Source organism: Pleurodeles waltl, chromosome 7 (assembly GCF_031143425.1).
Source record: "Pleurodeles waltl isolate 20211129_DDA chromosome 7, aPleWal1.hap1.20221129, whole genome shotgun sequence".
Classification (NCBI taxonomy): domain Eukaryota; kingdom Metazoa; phylum Chordata; class Amphibia; order Caudata; family Salamandridae; genus Pleurodeles; species Pleurodeles waltl.
Window position 1 is genome coordinate 84,092,750 of NC_090446.1, and position 12,755 is coordinate 84,105,504.

General features: G+C 46.9%; 1 long non-coding RNA gene across 2 annotated transcripts in view; it reads right to left on the reverse strand.

Annotated features, from left to right (window-relative positions):
* Window positions 1-3,548: 3,548 nt before the first annotated feature.
* LOC138303720 (uncharacterized) overlaps window positions 3,549-12,755 on the reverse strand; it is a 31,118-nt gene continuing 21,911 nt past the window's right edge. For both annotated transcript variants that reach the window (XR_011205438.1, XR_011205439.1), the window contains exon 3: window positions 3,549-3,777. This is a non-coding gene — a long non-coding RNA (uncharacterized lncRNA). The remainder of the gene's footprint in view (window positions 3,778-12,755) is intronic.

Genomic DNA, 12,755 nt, shown 5'->3' on the forward strand with positions numbered 1-12,755 from the left:
TGTCAAACTCAGTCTCTGCCTTTTTTTTATATACCCATGTCGTTATCTGTTTTTTTTCCGTCCGGGTTGCTATGACTGTCTCCGTTTGCCTATCCGTGTTTGTCAACGTGTTTGTGTGTGGCTGGTTCTGCATTTCGCCGACTGCATGCCTCATTCTCGCTATCTCTGGAACGGATTCTCGTTCCCTGTGTATCTTCCATTCTACAAGTGACTTTCTGCCTGTTTCGAGCTTTCCCTGTTTCACTAACTCCCTTTTCTGAGTGTCTGTCTATCCACCTGGGTCTGACGCTAGTTACCTCCTCTTTCTGTCTCGGTTTTCTCTCTATCTGCCTGACCCTCCGCGCCGTCTTTGTCTCCACCCTCCAGACTCCTTGGGATGCTTTTGCATTTCTCCCTCTGTCTGTCTATATCTAGTCTGCCTCAGCTCTCTGCAGCTCTCTGCTCGCCTGTCTCCCGGATGTAGTTCTTTATCCGTCTCTCTCCCTGGTTTGCCTTATCTCTCTCCGACCCTCTCTGCCTACAGCCCCCTGTCCCTCTCCCTCTCTCTGGGGTGCCTCCGAGCCTGCTCGCTTCACCTTTCTTTGTGCTGTTGCCTAGCAACGCGTGCATAAGAGAGAGGAGGGATGAGGGGAGGAGGGAGCAACTGGAGTGTGGCCTGAGCCATCCCTCAGGCAGACAGGGGAGGAAGGCGAAGGCGAGGAAGAGGAGGAGGGGGAAGGAAGGACGGGAGGGAGAGACTCAAGAGCAGGCACGGAGCGCAGGCAGGAGATGGAGGGGGGCTGGAGGGAATAGGGAGATGCGACTGCTCAGGAGAGGGGCTCGGTTTCAGCCCGCACCGCTCACTTTACTCACGTATAGTAAAAAAAAAAAAACATTGGCAAAGCCAATAGGTTTCACCTTTGTCTTTTTTTTCTATGTAATTGGCTTACAAATATTAGAGAAATGTTATAATAATGTTTGTTTTAGTAAATAAAAACAAACATTATTATAACATTTTTCTAATATTTGTAAGCCAGTTACACAGAAAAAAGAAGGGCGAAAAGTATTGGCATGCGTGTTACAAGTAAGAAGACAGAAGAAGACTGAAGGCGGAAGAAGACAGAAGACGTGAGAAGAGACAGACGTGAGAAGACAGAAGAAGGCATGTGGTAAAGAAGACAGTGAAGACAGAAGACTGAATGCAGAAACAAACAAGCATTAGCAATGCAATGGGTCTCACATTTCTCCGAGTTAGAGCTATTAGCAGTTGTAAACTCCCAACCGGACTTTTCTTGCCACATTAAATGAAAAAAAAATTGCGCTATTGCGCTGCTACAGTTCACTCGTAGTGAAACCTATCGGCAAAAGTGCAACTATCTACGTAACCGGCAAGAGTGCAATTAACTATGTAATAGGGTCGATGTCATGCGAAGCACTCGACTTCTGCCAAGCAAGATCACGCTGCGAAAAAAGATAAAAAGTAGTCCACAAACATGACCCGAAACAGCGAGCCTCACATGTTTTCAGTACTTGGTCGCTGCGATCGAGGAGGGCTAACCACCGGAAAAGGCCTGACGTATGCACGCCTTCCACTAATGAAAGCAAGCAGATTTTAAAAGGCAAGCCCACGAACCAATGAAAGACACTGACGTGACATGGGCGGGGCTCCAAGCCCTTTTCTAACTACTACAGAGTCTCGCAAGCAATACGTATGCTAGCGTAGGCTTGACCCTAAAAAGACGAGCGGCATAGAAGAAAGAAGATGTAAGCAAAGTAAGAAGACAGCATGCTGGAATTAAAAAGAAGACAGCAACAAAGAAAGAAGACAGAGAATACAGCAGCGAAGAAAGAAGACGTCAGCGAAGACAGAAGACAGTATGCAAGAAGGAAAAAGAAGTACCTTCAGCGTCGCAGCCAGAGGAAGTACACTGGCAAGTGTCCAATAGGAAGTGTCCCGAGGGAGTACTTGGTCCACAGGCAACTCAACAGGAAGATCGTCGAAGAAGAAGACGACGACGAAGTGACATGAAGACAACATGCTGTCCAATCCGAAGCAGGTAAACCAGGGATATATTGGAGTACGCCAATGGTAAGTTCAGGTAAGTAAGGGGCTGGTTTCAAGCCTCTTCTAAGTTTTTTTTGCTAAAAAAAGATTTCGCAAGCATGCGCCAAAGCGTACGTGCAGGCAAAACCTGAAAAATGCCGAATTTAATGAGGCGAAGGTATAAAAATATGAATTTCTCTCAATAAATCCCAAATGAGTACATTTTGAACTATGGTTACCTAGCCACAGCTCTCGCATTATAACTTTGACAGATTTGTAACTACGGGAGGAGAACAGAAAAGGAGGCAGACTAAAGAGAAGGCATGGAGGAGGCAAAGGCTGTGCTTGGGGGCTCGCGGGAGACATGTGAGAAAAGAGCAGAGAAGCTGGCAGCACCCTGAGGAAGAAGAGATGGAGAAGAAGGCAGGAGAGTGAAGCAGGGGAAGAGAAGATGGGGCATGGGAAAGGAAAATAAACACTAGGGATGCCACCAAGCAGGGTATCCCAAGCAGTGTTTCTTGTTTTCAGTCACAACCCTTTATTATTAGGTGTGCAACTCTAATTAGTTAAACTAAGACTGAAAAAAACAGAATTTGTTAGGTTGCCTGTTGCCATAAGCTCTACCTTCAAACTAGTGTGCATCATACACAAAACAATAAATGGAAACAAGCATTGGCATAGCCAATAGGTCTTGCCTTTGGGACCTTATAAGTGTTGAACCATGCAGCACAGTAACAATCCCTACCCCTAAGGCTCTTTAATTTCATCTTCAAAGTTTTTCTGGTGAAGCCACAGTGGTGCAGGCGCTCGTCAGTTGCACTGGAGCACAAAAACGTTGACGATTAAATTAAAAAGCCTTAGGTTTAGGGATCAGCACCCTCGTGTTACTGTGCTGCCCAGAGTCTCACACATTTGGCAATAAAATATCACTTATGCACAAACTGAAGCCATGGAAATGTCACTCATAAGCAATATGAAAACTTGGCACCTATGTAAGGTGCGCATGTGTTCTCCATAGCGCAAAGCTTAAAAGCTCACTGGCATCTTCACATGTAAAATCCAACACTATACCAAACCACTTAATAAAAGGCATGTACATCTTATTAGATAGCGGCAAGTTTAATTTATGTATATAAACACTTTAGACAATGCCGCAAACTACTTTGAATAAAACTCATCTTGCCTGTTCCTTAAGAAATTAAGTTCCAGAAAAGCAGGCGATCCATACTACTACATCTAACTGGCACACAGTATAATCCACAGCCCCACTCCCAAACAAGACACTGGAAAAGAGGCCCCCTGGCCTTGACGTCACTCACTGACCACTAGCCAACCAAGATGGCCACCAAATCTCCCCGAGCGGCATCAGGCACTTTGCATCCTTCCAAGATGGCCGTTCCTCTCCAAATCAATGTCTCCATTTTGTGGCTCTTGGCACTCCACAGAGAGAATGCCTCAAAAATGAAAAATTTCCTAGCTAACGCGAAGGAAACTTTTAGTTCTATTAAGGACATGGAGGCGAGGATTATGCACTTCTTTCTTCACTTTTATTACCAACAGCAAGTTCAAAGTTCAAACAAGATCGAGAACAAAATAAAACTTCAAGCCCCATGATGCCCACAAGTAACCATAGCAACCCATAACCAATCCAATGTCCATATAAGTATATAAGTAACTGACGGGCACAGTCCTTCCTCTTCTTCACTGAAGGAAGTTAAGGAACTCGCGACCTCATTCACCTTTGGAATCACCTCCTACAAAAATAGGGAAGAGATCAGACACAGGAATAGATTCACATCCTAAGCAACACTCCCACAAGAATACCCTATCATGTTGATAAACAGGGAGAAAAACATTAAGAAAACATAATGCATAACAAGGTCATCACAAAGTGAATCACCAATAGCATACATATAATCAACAAAACCTCCACAGATAAAAAAAAAAATACCACTGACCTGTAAAGAAGGATCTCTTATAAGCAACAGGCTAGGTAAATCAACATCGGGTGGGTAATACTGTCACAGTATGAGGGAGGGATAATCCTCGCCTCCGTGTCCTTAATAGAATTGAAAGTTTCCTTCACGTTAGCTATGAAAGTTTTCATTCTATATCAGGACCGGAGGCGAGGATTATGCAAGTTCAAAGCTTACTCAGTACCAAAGATGCTGCTTCATGGATCAGTTTAAAATAAAATCTCTTGAAAACCGACTCCGAGGACCAATCCGCTGCATCCATGATGTCCTCCAATCTACCACCAACTTGAATAGCTTTAGAAGACATCGCCCCTCCAGTGGAATGATCCCCAAAACGCCTAATATCAATCCCAGCTTCAGACATGGTCCAGCGAACCCACCTAGCTATAGTAGGGGAAGCCACGGCCTTAAACGGTTTCTTGATAGTAATCAAGAGTTGCCTTTCTCCTGGAGGTCTATCCTCCTCCGTGACAGTTTCATAGGTCTGTAAACATCTAACCATGCATAACTTAGGGTGAGAATCAAAACTGGGATAAGAAACCAACCTGGTACCCGTTTTAGTCCGTCTAGAAATGGTAAAAGTAACCCCTTCGGGGGTGAAAACCCGGGCTGAAACATCCAAAGTGCGCTCATCTGAGACTCGCTTACAAGAAATGAGACACAAAAGCATCACCAGTTTAGCGGAAATCTGTTTCCTGGATAAATATCGATTCTCCAGCCAGGAAGAAAAGAAATTAAGAACCTTGTTAACATCCCATAAACCAGAATACCTAGGTTCAGGGGGCCGAGATAAACAAACCCCTTTCAACAGCTTACTTACCCAGGGGTGTTCCCCAACCAGAAGATTATTGATCGTATTGTGTCCTGCCGAGATAGCAGAACGCAAAGAGTTAATGGTACAATACGCCAAACCTGAGGTAAAAAGTTCAGCCAGAAAATTGACTATAAACTCAAAAGGGGTCCCCACGGGATCCACTTCCCTCTCCAGACACCAACGAGCCCATCTGTTCCAAGCCGATCTATATCGTTTGATGGTACCTGGAGCCCAGGACTATCTGATAAGGGCTGTAGCGTCCTGTGAAAGGCAGATGTTCTCCCAACGTCCCCTGAAATCCTCCAAGCCATGAGTTTGAGGTGTCCTTGGAGTACCAATGGATGAGGGCGACACAACGGGTCCCAAAGGATTCCCAAGGAACACAGTAGTCTGAGAGGAGCCATCCACGACATCTCCAGAAGAGTGGGGAACCACGCATGTGCTTTCCAAATCGGAGATATCAGAATCAGGGACGCCCACTGACGTCGGACCTGCACCGCCATTATGGGAATCAGTAGAAACGGAGGGAAAGCATAACTCTGGTCGTTTGACCAATTCTGCAAGAATGTATCCACTGCGCTCGCTCCCGGATCGGGCTTCCAACTGAAGTAAGTTTGGAGTTGAGCATTCCAACGGGAGGTAAATAGATCCACCGAGCAAGGACCCCAATAATCCATCAGAGACCGAAAGATCTCTGGATCCAATCGCCAATCGCTGGTATCCCTGAGATAACGGGAATTCCAATCTGCCATCTGGTTCTGAATTCCCAGAAGATATTCCGCTGTAACAGAAATCCGTCTCTGGAGGCAATAATGCCAGAAATCCTTCATCAGGTCCATCAGGACTCTGGACCGAGTGCTCCCCAGTTTGTTTATGTACTGGACAGCCGAAATGTTGTCCATACGAAGAAGGACACAACAGGATACCTTGTCGCGAGTCAGGGACTGAATCGCAAACGAGCCCGCTAAGACCTCGAGGCAATTGATGTGAAGGTTCAACTCTTCCGAAGTACACTGACCCCCCATGGAAATCTGACCACACCTGGCCCCCCAACCCAGTCTGCTGGCATCCGATTCTATCACTAGGTTGGGGAGAGAGCCAAAGATGGCTTTCCCATTCCATGCATCCATATGGCTCAGCCACCACTGCATCTCCGAACGAGCCTCCAAAGAGAGCTCCACCAGAGTTGAATATGTATGCCCCTTCCGGAGATGCGACGCCTTCAAATGTTGCAGGGCCCTGTAATGCAAGGGGCCAGGTAAGATCGCCTGGATAGAGGACGACAGAAGACCCACAATCCTGGCAATCTGCCGTAGGGAGGTCCTGTCCCTGCAGAGTATCTTGGAAATCTCCTTCTTGATCTTGCAGCCCTTGTGCTCCGGGAGCTTCAACGTCGCCGACGTATTGTCCACCACAAACCCCAGGAACGTCGTGGACTGAGATGGGCGAAGAGAGGACTTCTCTACATTGATCACAAAACCCAGGTCCTGCAACAGAGCAATAGTCATGTTCACGTAACACAACAGTTGCGACCAGGACTGATCCATCAAAAGGATGTCGTCCAGATAAGTAATCAGTCTGACACCCTGAGTCCTCAGAAACTCGACCACCGGTTTCAGCAACTTCATGAAGCACCAAGGTGCTGAAGAAAGCCCGAAGGAAAGACACCTGAACTCGTAAATCTGGTTCCACCATTGAAACTGCAGAAAACGTCATTGAGGAGAGTAAATGGGGACCGTAAGGTAAGCGTCCTTGAGATCCAAGCAGATCATCCAGTCTCCTTGACACAGAAGATCCCGGAGAAGATGGATGCCCTCCATCTTGAAATGACAATAAACCACCCATTCGTTGAACACCTTGAGGTTTATCACCAGACGAAAACCCTTGTCCTTCTTTTCGACTAAGAAGATATTGCTCAAGAACCCCCTCGGATGAAGAGGTGCCGGGACAACAGCCCCTTTGCCAAGAAGAAGCTGATCCTCCGCATCTATTAACTGGGAATCTTGAACCCTGAACCGAATGGGATGAGGTCAGACTGGCTGAACTGGGGTCCCGTAGAACTCTATGTGGAAACCCAACACAGTCTCCAAGACCCAAGGGTCGGAAGTAAGTTGCGCCCAATTCTCTACGAAGAGAGCAATTCTGCCTCCTAGTTAGTGAGGGGAAAAAACGGGGGTGCTCACCTGTGCTTCCTCCCTGAGAATTGGAACCTCCTCTGTGGAAGCTGGAGGAACGTCCTGTACCAGAGCCTCTGTTGGGAAAGAAGGCCCCTTGACGGCCATCACTCCAGCCATTGTTGTGTCGCCCTTGAGCTCTGGAGGGGCCTGTCTGCAGAAAGCGGCCTGAAGATCGACCCCTTCCTCGTCCGGCCCCAGCGAAAACCTTTCCAGGAAAGATCTTGCACATGGAATACTGTGCTTTGTCCAAAGCGGGGAAGGTGAAAACTAATCTCCCTAGCTCCTTCACGAAGGGGTCACCAAAGAGATTGCCTTGGGCTACCGAACCTCCCTCAGACACTGCCAATTCCCCTAATTTGGGGTCAAACTTGATGAAGAGAGAGAGACGCCTCTCTGTAAATATAGCACAATTGGCATTGCCCAACAAACAAACCACCCTTTGAGCCCATCCAGCGACCAGATCCGGCTGTAACGGCTCCCCTGAGGTCTTGGCCGAATCAGCCAACTCGATGATCTTGGTCAAGGGCCCCAGAGCATCTAAAAGTTTATCCTGACATGACCGCCAGGAACGATCAATCCCCTTCTTAAGGATCGCGCCTGTACTTGGAGAAAAAAGTACATAATTTTGGGTCCAATGAAGGCGTCCCAAACGCAGGCTTGGGGCATTCCGCCCGCGGACGGGCCTGAACTTCCTTCTCCAAAGGATGGCGGATAGCCTGATGGCGGATAGCCTTAGCAACATAAGCCGCCACTTTGAGACTGGGGATCCATTTGGAGGACCGGGGATGGTAGATGTCCCCCGGGATCGAACATATCAGAGTCCCAACCTTCTTCCTCAACACTAGAGGTGTTCTCAGATGGCACCAAGGTCTACCCATAATACAACCCTCGTCCGATGAGCCCTCATCATTGGAGTCACCCCCCACCGAATGGGGTGATCCCACGAAGGGATCCAGTGCAAGGGCAGCAGAGCTGCCATGCTCTCCAGGCAAAACATCCTCCCAGCAGGGTACAGGATCAAGCATTTGCGCACTCTTGCAAAAGGCTTCTCTCAACCTGGCGAAGCCTTCCAGGTGCCCCACGTCACGCTTCCGGGAGGAAGAAGGTGTCTTTGAGGTACCAGCCCGTGGGTCCAAATCTCCCAAAACACCTGAGGAATTGGACACCTTGTCCATAAGCTTATCTACCCTATCCTGCAGGGGTGCAAGGGCTTTCGCCACCGCCTGCAAAAGTAATCTGTCCATGCCTTTAGAAAGATGGCATTGGGGAGGCCAGACTTCCTCCATCCCCAAAGAGGGAGCATAGGCATGGTCCAGAAAAGAGTCCATGGAAGGAGTGGAGGAGGACATCCTAGACTAAGGAAAAATATCACAATACACCAGAAAACACTACAACACAAATAAAGGGAGTAAGGTCCGAGGGCCAGACGAGTCAAATATGCCACTTACCCCCAGGAGGGGTGTCAATGAGCAAAGGGGTGAGAGCACAATAAAATCGCCCAACCTAAATCAACAGGACAGCCCCCTCGCCGTGCTCAAAGAGTTGAAAAAATTCCCAGCAAGCACAGACCATAAAGGTTCCCCTAAGGGAGAGTAGAATACAGGGATGGACCTGCTCGTACCACCATGCGGTGTTGGTGAGGGTTGGGAGCCACAAAATCAGGAATCCCTGACGGCGGGCTCCTGAAAGGCTCTAACGCGATTGTAAAAGACAGCGCGTGAAATGCTGAATCCAACGATCGCAGAGGAACACGTACACGCGCCCCTAGCTGTGACAATGTGTCACCGCACCACACGCTCGGGTAAAAGCCTACCGCGCAATGAAAAGAATGTCTGGTATGCGAGGAATGCCCCTTGCGGACCGACAACAAACAGGCAATAAAGAACTAAGGCAACAAGGCAAGCGCTCCCAGCAAAGGGAAATCCCCGAACCCCGTAGTAAAAAACGAGAATGAGCGAGGACTTAACTGACGGGCAGCAATGAAGAAAGAGGAAGGACTGTGCCTGTCAGTTACTTATATACTTCTCGTTATGGACATTGGATTGGTTATGGGTCGCAATTGGTAAATATGTATTTCTATATAATGTGCTATGCTGTAGATTTTACCAGTTGTATGAACTACAAATAATCAAAGAATTCAGACAACACTGTTTGGATTTGAGTCCGTATTAAAAAAAAGGAACACATAAACTCTTTGCCCCCATGTGAATGTAAAGTAGCCAACGTAACAGTTGCTGACAATTCACTTGTGGCTTTGTGCCTGACAGGCCAACATGTTTTTAAATTAGCTCTTAGAATGCAAGATACGGTAATGTACAGAGAAATATTACATTTCTATTACAAATTACCACTTCGCAAGATGCAATCCTGTGTACTGAGTGCAGGGGGCTAGCATACTGTGTAATGACAATGGGGGTCATTCTGACCCCGGCGGTCTAAGACCGCCGGGGCCAGGGTCGGCGGGAGCACCGCCGACAGGCCAGCGGTGCCCCGCAGGGCATTCTGACCGCGGCGGTTCGGCCGCGGTCAGAAGAGCCAAACCGGCGGTCTCCCGCCGGTTTACCGCTGCCCTTAGAATCCCCCATGGCGGCGCAGCTTGCTGCGCCGCCATGGGGGATTCTGACACCCCCTACCGCCATCCTGTTCCTGGCGGTTCGCCCGCCAGGAACAGGATGGCGGTAGGGGGTGCTGCGGGGCCCCGCAAAGTATTTCAGTGTCTGCTAAGCAGACACTGAAATATGCGACGGGTGCAACTGCACCCGTCGCACCCCTGCAACCCCGCCGGCTCAATTCTGAGCCGGCGTCCTCGTTGCAGGGGCATTTCCTCTGGGCCGGCGGGCGCTCTTTTGGAGAGCGCCCGCCGGCCCAGAGGAAATGTCTAAATGGCCGCCGCGGTCTTTTGACCGCGGTGCGGTCATTCAGCGGCGGTACCTTGGCGGACGGCCTCCACCGTCCGCCAGGGTCATAATCAGGCCCAATATGTATTAAGCTAGCTTGTTACCAATGCATTGCACTGAATTGTCTTAGACAGGATGTGGCATACCATTTAGAGCTTCAAACTTTGGAACTGGGTAGCCGGGATCAAGTCTCAGCATTGGCAGTTCAAACAAAACAATAACAGTTTCAATTCAAGGAGCGGGTAATTGATAAAAAACTTGAATAATATGTAACATAAAGCATGGTGCCGAGCTGCGTGCAGAAATGATTGTGGCTGGGATTAAAAGCAAAACCGAAACCAGATGGGAGGAGGGGCCATCATTCTCTGTAACAGCAGGAAGTGTGAACGTAATGTGATGTCCAACAATAATGTTCCCTTAGTGAAATCGCCTGGTAGGGAACTAAGTACACAGAGAGAGAGACATTTTGAACAATGCACCAATAAAAAGGAAGCATTTAAGATAAGCACAACAAAGAACAAATGACGTTAGTGGGCGTGGTTAAAAGCCCATAGATAGAATGCAGCATGTCTTGCAGGTTAAAGATGAAACTCAAGAGGTACCCTCTAAAAGGGATGCTATGCTCCGGAATTACCCCACAAATTGTTTGGCTATACAACAAGAAAAGTGCCTGTGGTACTTCCTTCGCCGTCCAAGTTGCCAAACTATGGAATTTGCCCCCAGCAAATATACGAGCTAACATAAATGAGCTGGAGTTATAAGGATGCTGAAGATGTGGCTGTTCCCCACTTGACCCTTGGAGTATAAAACAGAGTAGGGATATTGCGATCATTAGAAACGGGGCATTACAATGCCCCCAAACCAACAAAGGTAACAGATCATGGATGGTAGAACACCAGGTTACATCTTAAGCAAAGGATGATGTCCGGCTTATAATATGTTAATCTATAGAGACCAAAACAGCAGCAATGAAATTGCATCAAATGTTTATAATCACAGATTCCAAAATATACAACTTTTCCATCAAATTTCTATTCTCACAGATTCTGAAATATACAACTCTATTTTAAAAGGCAAACTCAATAAAAATGTCCACTTGTAATTGTGCCCCATTCCATGACACCACATGTGAGCCATTACCAAAGCGCGCATGGCTGGCATAACAGACTTCTTTCATACCTCTAGTACAGTGGTTCCCAACCTGTGGTCCGGGGATCCCTGGGGGTCCGCGAAGCCTCCTCTGGGGGTCCGCGAAGGCTTAGAAAATTAAACAATATTAACAGATTAGGTCCCCAGTTTATAGTAATGGCTTAGTGGGGGGTCCCTGGACTCCAATAATGAGACAGTGGGTTGTCCACAGAAATCAAAAGGTTGGGAACCACTGCTCTAGTAGATGAATCTATGTCAGTTCATGTCTTCTCCTGTCCTACACTGTTTGATCTTACAAACTAAAATCTACTGAGCTGTTACTACCAGACTATCTGACCCACCCTGTGTTAGCATGATCCAAAATTCTCTAGCAAAACTATTGCCATCCAATAACATAATGTACTAGGACAACCAAACAACAGAATAATAGATATTCACACCAGTCCCTTTAATCACAGAGGTATAATTAGGAATACAAATTGATACATAACTACAGCGCCTTGATCAATAACAACCATTAATGACAAACTTCACTCTAGGGCATGCAACTAATTGGAATACCAACTTTAATAAAGTTGCTTCACCTACAACTTCAACACTTATAAATAACACTACAAATTAACTATGGTTATCCATAAGGTGCTATAATGCCCTGTCAGGTTTAGTAAGTATCAGCACAAAACAAAAGTCCAGGGCTGGTGTACCAGGAGAAACACCACATATCAGTGGTTCCTCTGCATCCTCTACTTGTGAAGCAGCCAACAGGTTTATCACAGAAACACCTCCTCTGGCCACCCACCTGTCACAGAGATGTGGGTTTCAGAGCACTGGAAGGCCTTCCTTATACACAGTTGACCCTATAATGCTTTTTTCTTTTCTGTGACTGCATTGACAGGCACAGTTCTTAAAATAGAGCCAAAACAAAAGTCTCTGCGTGGAAGGTACATTGGTTATTGTGGTAGAAGGATAGTGGTTGTCTAGGCCCGACTGTGATAACTCACGCTATGAGGATTGATACACAAACACACACACGCACATACACAAACACACACACAGTTTAGCATGTGTAGATGCAATGCAAGTTCCCTCACATAAGGGTAACATACAAACTTGGGTGTGGAGTAGCAGTGTGCAGGAGCAGCACTGATGAGTAACAAGTGGGCTGCAAGAGCTTTTCTGTTCATCAGCCAAACCACAATGGAGGAACAGCAGATTTAAGAGAAGTGAATGTGATTCCACCATACGGAAAGAGTCACTGTTTGATTCCTTTCACAAGGGACTTGCATCCTTGGCATTGATGCCGGGTCAAATGGCGAAAGTTTGAAAGGGATGCTGCACAGAGCCCTAAGCTTATCCCAAAAATGGCTGCCACTTAAAGAGTTCTCATGAGTTAGCCTGTGCGCTGTCTCTGATATGACACCCGATTGTTAGAGCATGAGACGACTTTGATGATGAATGGTTTCAGGATAGGCATAAAACACGGTCTCCAATATGTAGCTTCTCAGCTTCCAGTAGGTAGCTCTTAGACATGGATCCCAGTCTAATACATATCTCAGAGCACCTGAAACAGCCATGCTGCTTCCTGCAGTATCTTACCTTTATTACACAGTAATTACTATACCACACATTTACCATGCAGTACAAATATGTAATAAACTTTTTTTTAACAAAAAATAATTTATTACTTTTAAAGATATGTTTTGCTGTATTAATTTTATT